The sequence below is a fragment of the Mustela nivalis genome (assembly GCF_964662115.1).
Source record: "Mustela nivalis genome assembly, chromosome: 15".
Classification (NCBI taxonomy): Eukaryota; Metazoa; Chordata; class Mammalia; order Carnivora; family Mustelidae; genus Mustela; species Mustela nivalis.
The window spans coordinates 17819538-17835396 of record NC_139034.1 but is presented as its reverse complement, the minus strand read 5'-3'; the positions used below and the strand labels follow the sequence as shown (position 1 = coordinate 17835396).

General features: G+C 35.2%; 1 protein-coding gene across 15 annotated transcripts in view; it reads right to left on the bottom strand.

Annotated features, from left to right (window-relative positions):
• The window catches only part of PDS5B (PDS5 cohesin associated factor B), a 200876-nt gene that overhangs the window by 130019 nt on the left and 54998 nt on the right, over nucleotides 1-15859 (bottom strand). For 9 of the 15 annotated variants that reach the window (XM_082700339.1, XM_082700340.1, XM_082700332.1 and 6 more), the window contains exon 2: nucleotides 3345-3490. The exons of the other annotated variants lie outside the window; for them this stretch is intronic. The gene's annotated coding sequence lies outside the window, so the exon portion shown is untranslated. The remainder of the gene's footprint in view (nucleotides 1-3344; nucleotides 3491-15859) is intronic. 15 annotated transcript variants of the gene reach the window in all.

The window sequence follows — 15859 nt, the reverse complement described above, 5'->3', positions numbered from 1 at the left end:
ATCTCAAAAACCTATTCCAAAAAATCCCCCTAAATAATTAAATCACAGTAAATTCTAAAATAATCCTAACAGAAATAACAATCTTAGAAAATACAAGATTGAAAGAAAGCCCACTTCTCTAAGTGAATGGAAATGAAGCTGGTAATAATATACAGAACAAAAAAAGGACTGAGGAAAAAACAGTTCAAATGTGTTACTAATCTAGAGAAGAAAGTTCAAAATTTTTACTTGGGATCTAGAAGTGTGACTGAAGGAAAAGGTGGGAGGAAGTAAAGGGAGCTAAGGAGAAAAAGATAAGAGCCAACAAAGGGGCAGGTCTACTCAGTATGCACTTCAGTTTTATAAATAACGGTATTAGAAGCACATCTGAAATACTTCTATGAATATATAGAAGATGTTTCTTCATAATAAGACATGTCTACCAAGCAAACTCTACGTACCTTAAAGTCTCAAGTCTATAAGTCTATGTTTAAGCTTTCCCTGACATCTCCAAGCAGAGCAAGGCTCCACCCCCTACAGCTAAAAAACTGAATACATCATAACTACCATTTATCATATTTAGTGAACTTAGTCTATGTCTATTTCTCTTACTAAGCTATCAGCTCTGTAAGCCAAGGACTGTATACCATTTTTATGCTAGTATCTATTATAGAGCCACATACAAAGTAGGTACTCTGGAAATCCTTCCTGAGGGAATGACCAGAACTATTCTAAGAAATGGTGGCTTTGACAGGGAATACAACCCCGAGAGAGGCGAAATCAAATACAGTAAAACCAGTTAGGAAACCACTACAAAATTGCAGGAAAGGAGGAGGAGCTGACTATAGGAAGTCATGGGAAAACAAGAAAATAAGATTCAAAGACTTATGAATGATTTTTAAAAAGAAGTAGAAAAAAAATAATAGAGAAGTATAAGATGATTACAAGATTCAAAGCCTTTGTTCCTTAAAGTCAATTACAAGTAAATATTTAAGTACCCAAGTAAATGAGAATTTACTTGGGCAATATACCATGCTAAACACTAGAAATGTATTAACAAGCAAAATATATGCTCATCATAATGGAGATAGGGAAAAACCAGAGAAAGATCAAGTCTCAGGGAAAAAATTTAGTCTACAAGGCAACTAAAAATATAGATCTGAAATTTTAGAGAACATCAAGGGCAGAAAATATATTAGGACCATGCATAGCTCATGTTTTATGAATTTACAAGATCAATTAAGAAAATGTATAGGATTAGCTAAGACATCAAGACTGAACCTTGAGGAAGTATCTATATTGATATGGGGAGGGGACAGAAGAAAAAGAGAATGTTGTTAGAAAAGGTAAAAAAGCAAAAAATAATTTTTTAAGCCTAGGAAAAAAAAGTTTGAAGATGAAGGGGTGGCATACAGTGCTCATTATTTCAGAAATACATATAAAATGACCAAATACTGCCTTGGACCTGACAAGGTGATCTTTAAGAAAGAAGTTTCCAGAGAATAATAGGAATAAACACCAAACTGCAATGAAAGAGAAAAAAAAAGGTGTAAAGAAGAAAGAGGGAGAGGGACCAATGCTGAGGAAGAAGAGAACGGTACAGGAAATAAACAGGATATTCAACTGTTATCAGAAATAAAAAATAAGAGATAGTGATATATAGCTGCTCCTCTTAGGTTTAACAGACTGTCAAAGAAGTTATCTGACAACTTATTTCATCTCTATGGGATTACAATTATTTACATTGAAAATGAGAAAATAGTAACTGTACTTAAAAAATAATTTATATAAAATGACCAGTGTCAGAATACATTTTATATACTATATACACTACGGAACTAAGAAAGGACTAATTCCTTTCTCCACTTAAAATGTACACACTTCTTTTTTTTAAGATCTTATTTATTTATTTGAGAGAGAGAATGAGCATAAGAGGGGGGAGAGCACAAGGGAGGAGTGACTCCCTGCTAAGCAGGGAGCCTGCCGAAGGACTCATCCCAGGACCCCGAGATCACGACCTAAGCAAAAGGCAGTCACTTAACCAACTGAGCCACCAGGCACCCAAAATGTACACACTTTTAATTTCACCAATTTATAGCAAAACCATAATAATCCAGAATTTCCCTCCTTTCAAAGGGTAATGTGAAACAAATACTTTCAGAAAAGTTTTTACTTTTATTATATGCAACATTTGTTATATTTACATTTTATGTCCAGTAAGAACAATTAAGTAAAACACAAGAAAATATTCTAATACTAAACAGCTTGTATACTCTTGGAATAAGTTCAAATAAAATGATCATTAATTAAAGAAAACATATCAGTATTTTTAAAAATCATACTGACAGTTCTAGGAACAACAACAAAAAAAGTCAATGGTATCATCATTCTTCATTCTGATATTATCAGATGTAAATAAATGTTAAGATGAAATAAGACTGAAGCAAAAATATCAAGTTCCTTTCAGTGAATGCAAATGAAGAGTAAGGTAGGAATAAGAATAATAGGAATAATAAGAGTAATAGGAATAATCATTCTTAATTGAACTGAAAAGAGATAAAGACAAGCATCTGCCATTTTTATGATGAATGTGCTTAAAAATCCAGTATGTGACAAGTCACAAATCAAATCAAATCACTACTCAAATCCATACATGGCCATGTTTATTAAGATCTAATTTTCTTCCTGGGACTTTACCATGTAAAGGTGGAATTAGAAAGAAAATGTGAATTGCAGAAGGTAGTCTTCCCAAAATCGGTACCTCTTACAACCAGCAGATGGTGCCCTCCATAAAGACAACTCTTCCAGTCCATAGTCCTTACAGAGTATAATAAGTTAGGCTTATTCTTAGGTCAGGGACAATTAAAAAGCTATTGTGAGTATTTTCTAAGAGAATAAAAGACAAATAAATTATGTCAATTTTCCCTAAGTATAGAACCTTAAGGCCACGTTTACATATTTTCCAACTATTCAAACAAAAAGCTGCTTTTTTCCATATACAATGTTACCACTAAGCCACCATGCAACTTGAATTAATCTTTTTTTAAATTCAAATTAAGTCTATTTAATAATTATCCCTTTGAGTTCTGGTAAAACAAAGTAATTTTAAATGGTTTAGGAAGTCCTTTCAGAAAATAACTCCTTCCGTTCATATATTTGGCAATGTTTATTTACAAAAGGTTAAATGTATTTCTTGCCTACATTCTTTTTAAGGACCATCACTCTTACAGAAGGAAATAAAGTTAAACTTAACTGGTTCAAACAGAAAAAAGAGCCCAGTCCCTAAAACATCTCAAGTAGTACCTATATCTAACAGTATAGAAGGTATAGTTAAATCTCTTTAAAACAGTATTTTTATGGGGCGCCTGGGTGGCTCAGTGGGTTAAAGCCTCTGCCTTCGGCTCAGGTCATGATCCCAGGGTCCTGGGATTGAGCCCCACATCAGGCTCTGTGCTCAGCAGGGAGCCTGCTTCCTCCACACTCTCTCTGCCCGCTTCTCTGTGATCTCCGTCTGTCAAATAAATAAAATCTTTCAAAATAAATAAAATAGTATTTTTATATTAATAATGATAGTATCTCTCATTTACTGAATGACTGGTATTTCTCTAGTCAGTCATCAGCTCAATGTCCTATTCAGTGGGAGAATAAAATTACGTATTCTTCTATGCACATCAAACCTCATCAACACATTCTTACACAACCCCCCTGCCCCAAAATAACTTGCCTCCATTTCATAGAAGCTCTAACAAAGAGGAACTTCCCTCAGTCTCCCATCACTAATCTATTGGCTCACCTACTGCATTTATACCCATTCTCCCTTCCTTCCTGTTATTAGAAAGTATGTTAACCTTATATCAAAAACAAATCCCTTCACAGGTACACAAAACCCCATCCTCTATAGGTTTATCAAAGACTGACTTCACTAGTAGTCTCCTCTTTCCTCTGCATAAGCACCCTCAGTGTCTACTAGATGCCTTCTCTCACAATATATTCTGTTCTTGAGAGGAAGGAATACTATAGCTACCTGCTTAGACTACAAATACCCCTCCAGCTACTACCATCTTCTCTCTTAAATTACCTTCACAGCCAAGGTTTGCAAAAAGTATATTTTCTACCTTCACATCTTCAGTTCCCAACTACGTTTCATACTAACAATCTTATTTCCAACACCTACCATCACCAGCAATAATGCTTTTGCTGTAATCATTGTAGTGGACTTCAAAAACAGCAACATATGATTCCCTTCTCTGCATCTACACTCCTGCAACGTGACTCTGTTGCTCCTCCAATCAAGGAGAGTGTTCTTCCAGTCCTTGAATCTGAAATGATCTTACAACTTGATCCAGTGGGATCTTTGGCAAGCTCTGCCTTTCTGCCTTTGAGGTTACTGACTTGCTCTTGGAACTCTACTTAAAGTGCATAAGCCCAGAAGTTATCCCACTGGAAAATGAGAGGTCCCAGTTATTCTAGCCATGAGCATCAGGAACAAGCCAGCCCCACCCAAACTAGCAGGTGACCACAGACTTATACCTGCAGATGCATGAGGAAGCCCAGGTGGGAGATCACTAAGGCTGACTCAGATGAGTAGAACCGCCCAGCTACCGCCCAGCTAAGCCAAACTCAACTGCCAACCTACAGAATCAGGAGCCAAATAAATGGTGGTTGTTTTAAGGTGTTATTTTTAGGGTGATTGATTATGCAGTGAAAGCTAACTAAAAGTCATCACTGACTTGTCGAATCAAATGAACACTTTTCTAATCCTTAATTTCTCAGCAGTATGAAATAGTTGATCAAAACTTCCTTCTTGATCATTCTTCTCCTTTAGTTTCTACTCCATTTTACCTCTTCCTTACTGATCACTCTTGTCTTTGTTGTTTCAGTTTCTACACAGGCTCTAAATATTAGTAATTCATTAGAACTCAATTCCAACCCCTTTACTGATGTTTTCTAAAGGAGGCTCCATGCCTAGCATGGAGTCCAAACCAGGGCTTGAACTCACACCCTGACATCAAGACCTGAGCTGAGATAAAGAATCAAATGCTTAACCTACTGAGCCATCCAGGCACCTCTATCCACTTTTTAACCTATATTTTTTTCTCCAGACTTTTGCCCTAAGCTTTTTAAAACCTACTCTAAAGACTTCAAAATAAAACATACCCTACACTAATTGATCTCTTATGAACGCTGGTCTACATATACAACTAGTTAACATTTCCACTTGGTTTATTCACAAACGTATGTTGAACTTAAAATTCCCCTAAACAAACTATCTCCCACTTCTTCCCCCTCCAAAATAACCTTCCTTCTTCTATATTCTCTCTGTATATGCTGCCTTAGAGTACCCAACTTGTTCCTCCCAGAAAACTGGAAGAGTGGCGCTTTCAACATTTAAAAATCAACCAAGTCCTGTAAATGCTACCTGCTAAATATAAATGAAATACACCTTCATTTGCCCATCATTTCACCACAACTGAATCTAAGCCACTTTCAATTCATTCTTCAAACAGCAGCTAGGATGATCACGGTACATTAATGACCTAATGTACCAAGGTACACTAATCTCTTCATATCACTGCCTTACTTAAAATTCTTAAATAGGTTCCCAATGCCCTTTGAATAAGTTCTAAATATACTACTCTGACCACTTTAATCACTATACTCCTGTCACAACTCTATTTCTTAAAGGGACCTAGCCAAGATCCTTCTTTCTCAGTGTGTACTACTCTTTCTGCTTCAAAAACTTTTTCCTCCTGTCATTCCTTCTCTGATTTTTCAAGTCTCATATGTCAATCCTGTACACTTTCCTGAGTCTGCCCAAACTAAATTAAATCTCTATTACATGCTTTCAACACCACCCCTGTACTTTACCTTCAAAGAATTTTATAATAATAATATATGTGTATCCTCTAATGTCTGTAACCCCTTCTGAACTTTTATGAACTATATGGGAACAAGAATCCAATTTTGTTCACTGTATACCTAAATGCATAATATGATGGGCAAAAAAACAAGCACTCAACAAATATTCTTAATTATAAGATGAACTACCTAATAATGCCCATTTTATAAATGAAGAAACTGAGGATCAAAGAGATTAACTATGCTGAAGTTATCCAACAACTATACTGAAACTAATCTATACCTGATTCCCAAACCCTCACCTGATGGTTCCCAATTTTTGGAGCTCAGCTGAATCTCCTAATACTCGGGCCCAAAGGCCTGCACTTAAAAAAGGTTACATGAGGATCTTAATGGCCAAAAAGTTAACCCAAATATCTACTAATTGATGAATGGATAAACAAAATGTGGTATATCCATATAATGTAAAACTAATTAGAAATAAAAAGGAACAAAGTACTGATATATGATACAACACTGATGAACCTCAAAAACATTCTCCAAATAAGAAAAGCCAGACACTGGGGGTGCCTGGGTGGCTCAGTGGGTTAAAGCCTCTGCCTTCAGCTCAGGTCATGATCCCACGGTCCTGGGATAGAGCCCTGTATCACATCAGGCTCTCTGCTCAGCAGGGAGTCTGCTTCCCCCTCTTTCTCTGCCTCTCTGCCTACTTGTGATCTCTGTCAAATAAATAAATAAAATCTTTAAAAAAAAAAAAAGGCCAGACACCAACCAAATGTTTATAGCAGCAATGTCCACAATAGCCAAACTATGGAAAGAACCCAGATGTCCTTCAACAGATGAATGGATAAAGAAGATGTGGTATATATACAATGGAATACCATGCAGCCATCAAAAGAAATGAAATCTTGTCATTAGTGACAACGTGGATGGAACTAGAGAGTATTATGCTTAGCAAAATAAGTCAATCAGAGAAAGACAATTATCATATGATCTCCCTGATATGAGGAAGTTGAGAGGCATCATGAGAGGTTTGGGGGGTAGGAAAAGAATAAATGAAACAAGATGGGATCGGGAGGGAGACAAACCATAAGAGACTCTTAATCTCACAAAAGAAACTGAGGGTTGCTGGGGGGAGGGGGATAGGGAGAAGGTGGTGAGGTTAAGTACATTGGGGAAGGTATGTCCTATGAAGTGTGTAAACCTGGCGATTCACAGACCTGTACCCCTGGGGCTAATAATACATCATATGTTAATAAAAAAATAAAAAATTAAATTTAAAAAATGTATAAATAAATAAATTAGCCAAACACAAAAAACTACATATTGCACAGATTACATTCACCATGAAACATCCATAAAAATCAAATAGATGAGTTGTCATTTGGGATTGGGGTTGAGAAAGTTGTCACCATAAATGGACACCGTAATCTTTGGAGAACAATGGTTATATATGCTAACCTTACTAAAATTCATTGACTTATACACGTAAAACAAGTGTTTTAAAGAAAACACAAAGAGAACAATCCACTCTGTCAGATGTTAGAGAAGGTTGTCAACAGCATATCACAGAGTTGCAATTTAAGCTGTGGAAGACAGTAAAATGGCTACATGTGGATTCTAGGATTCAAGGTACTGTAAAGCAGAGTGAGCAATGAAAAAAGCACAGAAATATGCTAGGTCTGAAAAACCAAACAAACAAGTAAGTACAGGTATCTGTTTTATGTGCCTTTCCAAAAAAATCTCACATTCTGAAAAATCACACTTTTCAAAAAAATGGGTAAAACAGAACATTAACAAAACAACAGCAATCAAATAATGTACAAGCATAGTCTCCACGGGCATTTATTCCCAGTGCCATAAGCAAACCTATTAGAGTTCAGGTTTTCTGAAGATGTAGGCCCATGAAGGTAATACTCTACTACTAACAGAAAAAAATTCAGCAAAATTAAAAACAGCCTTCAATTTTTTGTTAAACGTGGGGAAAACAGCCTCACAGATATTTCATCTGCAACTGCAGCTGAACTAAACAGGTGGACAGATTTAGGGATTCTTGACACTATTAAATATTCCGCTTATAAAAAAGGCAGTTTTGAATCAGGATTTTCAGTCTTTTATTTTTTTCTTTGCATCTATAGATCACTTTAGATGTTCACTTTATTTTTTTTTAAAGATTTTATTTATTCATTTATGCGACAGAGAGAGAGATCACAAGCAGGCAGAGAGGAAAGCAGAGAGAGGAACAAACAGGCTCCCTGCTGAGCAGAGAGCCTCCCAGGGGGCTCAATCTCAGGACCCTGAGATCATGACCTGAGCCAAAGGCAGAGGCTCAACCCACTGAGCCACCCAGGCACCCCTAGATGACCACTTTAAAATGTTATAGAACATATTTTTCTTCATAACACAATAAATCTAAACAATCTTTTTTGCCAAACACCTAGATCCAATATAACGTCAAATATAATATACGGTCCCACATTTTAAGGTTTTTTAAACTTCTACTGAGATATAATTGACACATAACATTATATTAGTTTTAGGGGTATAATATAATGATTCAGTATATTTATATATTGTGAAATGATCACCAAAATAAGTCTAGTTAACAAGTTACAAATTTTCTTTTCTTGTGAAGAGAACTTTAATATTTTTAAGTTTAGAATACTGTAACTACAAAACCTCTACCTAAGGTGATGTTGTTAATTAAATGTTGGTCACTATAAGTAATATATTACTTTTAATTAGGTAGAATTAATAACTATACTTTATTTTGCATACAGTATGGTACAGTCCTTAGATATCAATACAGATAGTACATTTATATCCATTTTACTGTAGTCTTAAAGAAGTATAATACTATACAAGATGTACTAGATTTTTAATTTAAAATATAGGTCTCAAAAAAATAAAAGTACAGACCTCTCCGAGTTTGCACTATTTAAGATAATTACACCATGCACCTTATAACTAAACACAGCAGCCCTCTGAAAACAATTTTCTTCTCAATCCCCTGAGTGAGGAAAGCTAAGGTTAGGGGAAGTAACAGAGATCCCAGTGAGATAAATGACCATGTCTGATATGGTCTAAGAAAGGGTCAGGGTATTTTCCAATCATTGGGTAGAACTTTCTTACTGCTGTCTTAACCTTTTTTCTCGCACTAAAGCATAGTTCTCTCCTGTTTTCCATTATACTAACTGCCCTTACCACAACACTTTTTTAGAAATTTAAGTTATGTGTCTTGTAGATGGAAATACAATTACTACACTGGGAGGAAAATGATTGGAAGATAAATCTGGATTTATCATCAAAAAGTTTAACTTGATAAATATCTCAGTATATCATCAAAAAGTTTAACCTGATAAAATTCTCAGTAAATTTCCTTACAATAGGAAAAAAATACCAAAACCAAAATAGCACATAAATATTTGAAGATACTCCTTAATATAAAAATTTTGAAGGTGTTCACAAGTACTTTAATCTAGTCTCATTAATGTTACTTTTTCCAGTTATTCTCAACTGCACTATGTCCAATAATTTCTTTACCTGTTAGGAATACTTTGCACCTGCATCACCCTGACTAGAAAACTGCTGCTCATTCCATGAGAGAATTAGGAAGAACTTTTTTTTATGTTTTTAACAGATAATTGCCAATATCTACCTTATATTCTTCCTGTCCAAAATCAACCCAATTTTGTTCTTTGGCACTGCTGCCCAAACATGAATGCCTGTTTTCGTTTTCTTTAACAGATTTATTGGGATATAATTCATATACCAGACAATTCACTCTTAGAGTATATGAGTCAACAGCTTTTGGTATACATTAATTTTTTTATTGTAGTAAGATATATGTAAAATGAAATTTGCCGTTTTTAATGTACAACTCAGTGGCACTGTTTATATTCACAAACTTGTACAACCATCACCACTATCTATTTCTGAAACTTTTCATCACACCAAACAGAAACACTATAACCATTAAGAAATAACCCCCATTCTCTACTCTCCCTGGCCCCTGATAATCTCTAATCTACTTTCTGTCTCTATCAATTTGCCTGTTCTAAGTATCTCATATAAATGTAATCATATAATATTTGTCCTTTTATGTCTGGCTTATTTCACTAAAATTACTTCCAAGATCCATCCATGTTGTATCAGGTATGAAAACTTTCTTCTTTTTTATGATGGATAACATTCCACTGTACCTACACACCATATTTGTTTATTCATTTATCTGTTGATAGATTGTTTCCACTTAGGTTGTTTCTACTTGTAGCTATTATAAAACTGATATAAACATTGGGATACAAATATTTCTTCAAGACCCCTCCCACCTTCAATTCTCTTTGGTATATACTTAGGATTTTATAGATTCTTTGTGGAGAAATGTCTATTCAAGTCCTCTGCCTTAAGTTAGGTTATTTGTCCTTGTGCTCTTTAATTGCAGGCATCCTTTATATATTCTGGATATTAAATCCTTATCTGATGTATGATTTACAAGTATTTTCTCCCATTTGTACATTGTTTTTTCCCTTTCTTAACAAAGTCTTTTAATGCACAAGTTTTTAATTTTTATGAAGCCAAATGTATCCATTTTCTTTTATTGCTCTTGCTGATGGTATCATAGCTAAGAATTTATTGCCAAATCCAAAGTCATGAAATTTTACCACTATGTTTTCTTCTAAGACTTTATGGCTTTAACTCTTTAGGTTCTTGATCCACTTTGAGCTAATTTTTATATACTGTTTGAGATATAGGGCCAACCTTCACTCTTTTGCATGTATAAATCCAGTTCTTTCCAGCATCATTTGTTGAAAACTATTCTTTTCCTATTTATCTTTAATAAAGATGTCCTGGTTTCTCCTCTAGAAATTTTGATTCAGTAGATTTGGGGAGGGACTTCAGATTCCACATTTTAAGGATGTCTCAGATATTTCCCATGGTCAAACAAGTTTGAAGAACAGTAAAGAATACAACTTCAAGGGGGCGCCTGGGTGGCTCTGTGGGTTAAGCCGCTGCCTTCAGCTCAGGTCATGATCTCAGGGTCCTGGGATCGAGCCCCACATCGGGCTCTCTGCTCAGCGGGGAGCCTGCTTCCTCCTCTCTCTCTCCGCCTGCTTCTCTGCCTACTTGTGATCTCTGTCTGTCAAATAAATAAATAAAACCTTTAAAAAAAAAAAGAATACAACTTCAAGTACCTGATTCATATTCTAGAGCAGTCAAAAACTATTTCTTTTTAATCCTTGTTTAGCCCTCAGATACACTCAACTTATGCTACATCCAGGTGAGGACTTAGGTAAGAGGCCTTAATTTTCACAAAAGGTTGTTAACCTTACCATCTGCACATGTGATCCCGAAAACATAAGGCTTTTTCAAAATAAAAACAAACTTGCCACACTACAGACTCATGCCATTCACTCTTTTAACAATATGTGAGCATCTATTATATCCCTGCACTTTCGATCCATGGGGGGGATACAGCAGTAAAGATTCTTGCTCTTGTGGAACTTAAAGTTGGTGGGAAACAGACAACAAATAAGTAAGTATGTGTGTTAAGTAATGTGAAATGTTAAGAAAATTAAGGATAAGTGGGAAGGGAGCTGTTTAAGATTGCAAAGACATTTCAATAAAGTTGACATTTGAGCAGAAACCTGAAAAAGAATAAGAAAGTGAATTATACAAATACCAACAGCAGGCTATTCAAGAGAGGTGCCAAGGTGTCTCAGTAAGTTAAGTGTCTGCCTTCGGCTCAGGTGATGATCCCAGGGTCCTGGGATCAAGTCCCACTTCAGGCTCCCTGCTTCAAGAGGAGTCTGCTTCTCCCCTGCCTCTCTTTTCCTCTCATGAAAATAAATAAAATCTTAAAAAAAAAAAAAAAGGGAATATTCAAGACAGAGTGAGGCCCAAAGATTACAAGCTTGAACAATATACTACTCAACTGTTGGCAATGAAGCCCAGTTAGATTTCAAGGATTATGAAGGATTCTTGAGAGGAATCCAACTGATCTCTTCCTCTAGATCAGGGATTCTCAACCTAAGGACCACTGGTTGATGTTTTTGCTCAGAATCCTTTATTATGGGTGAACAGATGTGTGTTCCTATGCATTCCAAGATAGCAGCATCCCTGGGTACCCCCCCAACACACACACACCACCATCACCCTTAGTTTTAGACAAAACCAAAAATGTCTCCAGATAGTTCCAAATTCCCCCACAGGTCAAAATGCACTCGAGATTGAGAACACCACTGCAGATTAGTTCTTAAACTGAAGATCCATGTAGGAAACCCATAAAAATGGGCTTTAATAGGTCCTCTAAAGGAGTATATAAAGTTTGCATGTGTGTGAAAATGTGCTTTTTTCTAGAGAGAGGGTGCATTGCTTAAAATATCTAGAAGGCTATGACTTTAAAAAAAAAAAAACCTTTAGGAAAGCTTTACTATTTCAACTGGGTTACTAAGAAGATTGTACAACTGAGTAAATTTCTAGAAACAGACACTCTTGTAAGACTGAATCCAGAAAAAATACAAAATCTGAACAAAAACAACAACAAAATTGGGGGGAAAAACTTTATTTACTTACTCATTCATTCATTAATTTATATTTAAATGGGTTAAACAACATCTGACAGCTCCAGGTTTGAGCCTCATTTGTCCTAACAGCCACGTATTTAATATCAATGGGCTAGACTATAGTCTTTTTTTTTTTTTCATCACAAAACCCATCAAAAGCCTATATTTACTGAAAGATGTTCTTGAAAAATCATCACCAACTGTCATTTTATTTAACAAATGAAGAAACCAAGGTCAAGATAAGTTGACTGCTTTACCCAGGATCACAAAGCTCTTGAATGACAGAACTGGAACTACACCCTAGTTATTTACATGGTTATAGGACAGGAAACAGCCACAGGAACATACCTAATTTCTTGGTTTTACTTATTTCAGAAGCAAAATAGGGAACACTATAATTATGGTACATAACCAATAAATCACTAACAAACTATCCTCAAAGAGCATAAGGTGAACAAATCAAACAGATATATCAACTGTAAGATTAACATTACCTATGACTGAAAAACCTAGAAGTTGATTAGGGGAAGTGGAGCTTTTTGTGACTCCTGAGTCCTCAGTGAACCCTTAGCAGGTCAGTAAGTAATAGGAAGGATAAACCTGCAACATACCTAGAATAAGCACAGAAGTGAGTTTTATTTACTTTTTTTAAGCCCTCAGTGCAAGCCAAAGTACAATTAAAGGTATTTAAAATATGATTCAATAAAGACAATTCTACAGGAATGAGGAGCCAACACAAGCATCCAAATAGTGATCTGAATGTGCACTTTAATCTAGGGGAAAAAAATAATAATTACATAAAGCAATGATTCCTGAAACTTTTATTTTAATCATGAAACTCATTCTTCTAACCAAGATCTTATAACCATGTCCAATATAGTGAACAGATTAAAAGAGCTGCTCTTGGGACGCCTGGGTGGCTCAGTTGGTTAAGCAGCTGCTTTCGGCTCAGGTCATGATCCCAGCGTCCTGGGATCGAGTCCCACATCAGGCTCCTTGCTCCGCAGGCAGCCTGCTTCTCCTTCTCCCTCTGACTCTGCCTTCCACTCTGTCTGCCTGTGCTCGCTCTCGCTCTCTCTCTGACAAATAAATAAATAAAATCTTTAAAAAAAAAAAAAAAAAAAAAAGAGCTGCTCTTGCTGAAATAGGAAATCAGTACCCCAATGACCACAACTCTTCTTGTCAAGAAATCCCCAAGAATAACATGAAAACCAGTGATCTGTCAGTGTTTTTGGAAATGTGAATTATTACTGACTATCTAAATATATATATATATATATATATATATTCATAATATCTATTAAATTTTAATGATACATTCCCTTAAACCCAGTAATCCCTCTCTTCCCACCCTATCTCACAGAAACAAAAATGTCAATATAAACTGTACAAAAGTATTCATCTTAGCACTATTTAAAGTAGAAGAAAAAAGTGTAGAAAAAACCTGACATCTACAAGGAAACAGCTAAAGTGTGGTAAATCTTCCCATGGAATATTGTGCAGCTATTACAATGAACAAATTCCATCAGCTCATCTACACCAATGCTGAGGAGAAAAGCATTACTGTCCAGTGTGTGTGCGTGCACTGGACTTCTTCATAAAACAAGTACCCCCACAACACACACCAAAAATAAAAGCCCTTCTACTGAAATGGAGAAATACATACAGAAATTGACGGGAAATATAAAATTCAAAATTATTTCCACTGTTAAGTATGTAAAAATGAAATATAAACACGATTTGAGCCTGGAATGGAAAACATTCCTTCTATAAATACGTCATTCCAAAGTATCTATAATAAAGTATTTTTAAAAGCAATCCTTAAATAACAAAAACAAGCCAATAATCTATAATTATTATGGACTGCTATCCTTTGAGCTTTGCTTTTCTTCATTAACACTTTTTTCTTAAAACTGAATTTTTAAATGAAGACGAGGTGAAAGATATTCAAGGTTGTATACCATGACAGGAGGCAAGAGTGCAAATATTTTGAACTGTCAAAGACACCTCTGCCTTTAATAAGAGAAAAATCACAATATCTCTCTAACCAGTTCTCTTTCTTCTTTCTTTTCATCATCTTTCACTGGAAGATCCTAAAATATACGGAAGAACTCAATTACATGATCCAATGAACTCTGAACCCTCATATCCATCCTCATCCCATTAGAGCTCTTCAAGGTCTGAAACATTACAATTTTATTATCTTATTGTATTATATACTTAGAGTTATCAGCAATTCTTACTATTCAGCTCTCCAACATTAATTGAGCTGTTATTCACAAATCCACTGAAACAATTACTCAATTAACCACTTGAAAACTATTTTTTGATCTCTTTTATATATTTTCCCAGGAAAACAAAGTAACAGAAAGAACATCAATACAGAAAGCAGTTTTGCTATCTTTCATTTTGAAAGAAACTTATTTCTTTTTAATCCCTAGCAAACCTAAGTTTTCTTCTCCAAAAAGAACATAGAAAGTCACAGAAAATGAAGTACTTAAAAAAAAAAACAAATAGCTATAAGAAGTAAACTTTAGAATACAGACGGTCTTTTGAGATCCAATTAGAGAGCTCAATGGGTCAGCTTAATAAAAACACCTATAGCTTATCCTACAGAAATGGATTCATTTTCTCTTTTATAAAATGTAGACAGTAAAGATTTGCTTAACTGCTGTAAAAACTGTAAACCCCTACACGCGAAATTACCAAATGGTACTCTAAGTCATCTGAAAACACCCAGGACACCACAGCAAACTTACAGGAATTAAGGGATACTTTTTAATTATCAAGGAAACATAACAATTCTCAAGATCTGTCAGACACCAAGTGAACTACTAGTTCAAGGTAATTCCATTTAAACATAAGACCATTCTACCTTCCTTTGGAAGGTACCACATCTTTGAGAAACTGGGTTTGGGGGCAGTTGATATGATAAAAAGTACTGCATGGATATCAGTGGGAATTAAGAACTGAGGTGGCAGTGTCTAATCTTAAAAAGACTTGAGGACTTGTCTATGACCAACAAGCAAACATAACCCATTAGTAAGTAACTATTCTTATTTAAGAAAAAAAAATATTTTTTTCTTTCAGCGTATGTGTAATTCCTAGGCCATAAATACTGGAGTTATCTGTATATAACTTAAATAGGACTATTAAGTATTATTTTTTGGCTCTGTGAAAAAATGGGATGAAACACTAGGGGCACCATAAGCCAAGCACTTTTAGGAACTTCTCATCATATATTTACAAGTGATTCTCACAGATATTTGCAAGTTGCAGTAGGGTATATCATCTCTACCCAATCTTCGTTGGTAAAGGAGCAAAGAAAATAAAAAACTGCAAAGACTGAAAACATAAAAAATAAAAATTATACGGTGTTTACCATCACATTTAATTCTAGAAACGCAGGAAACAAAACTAAAGGTTGAATACCAATAATTAAACAAAAAAATACC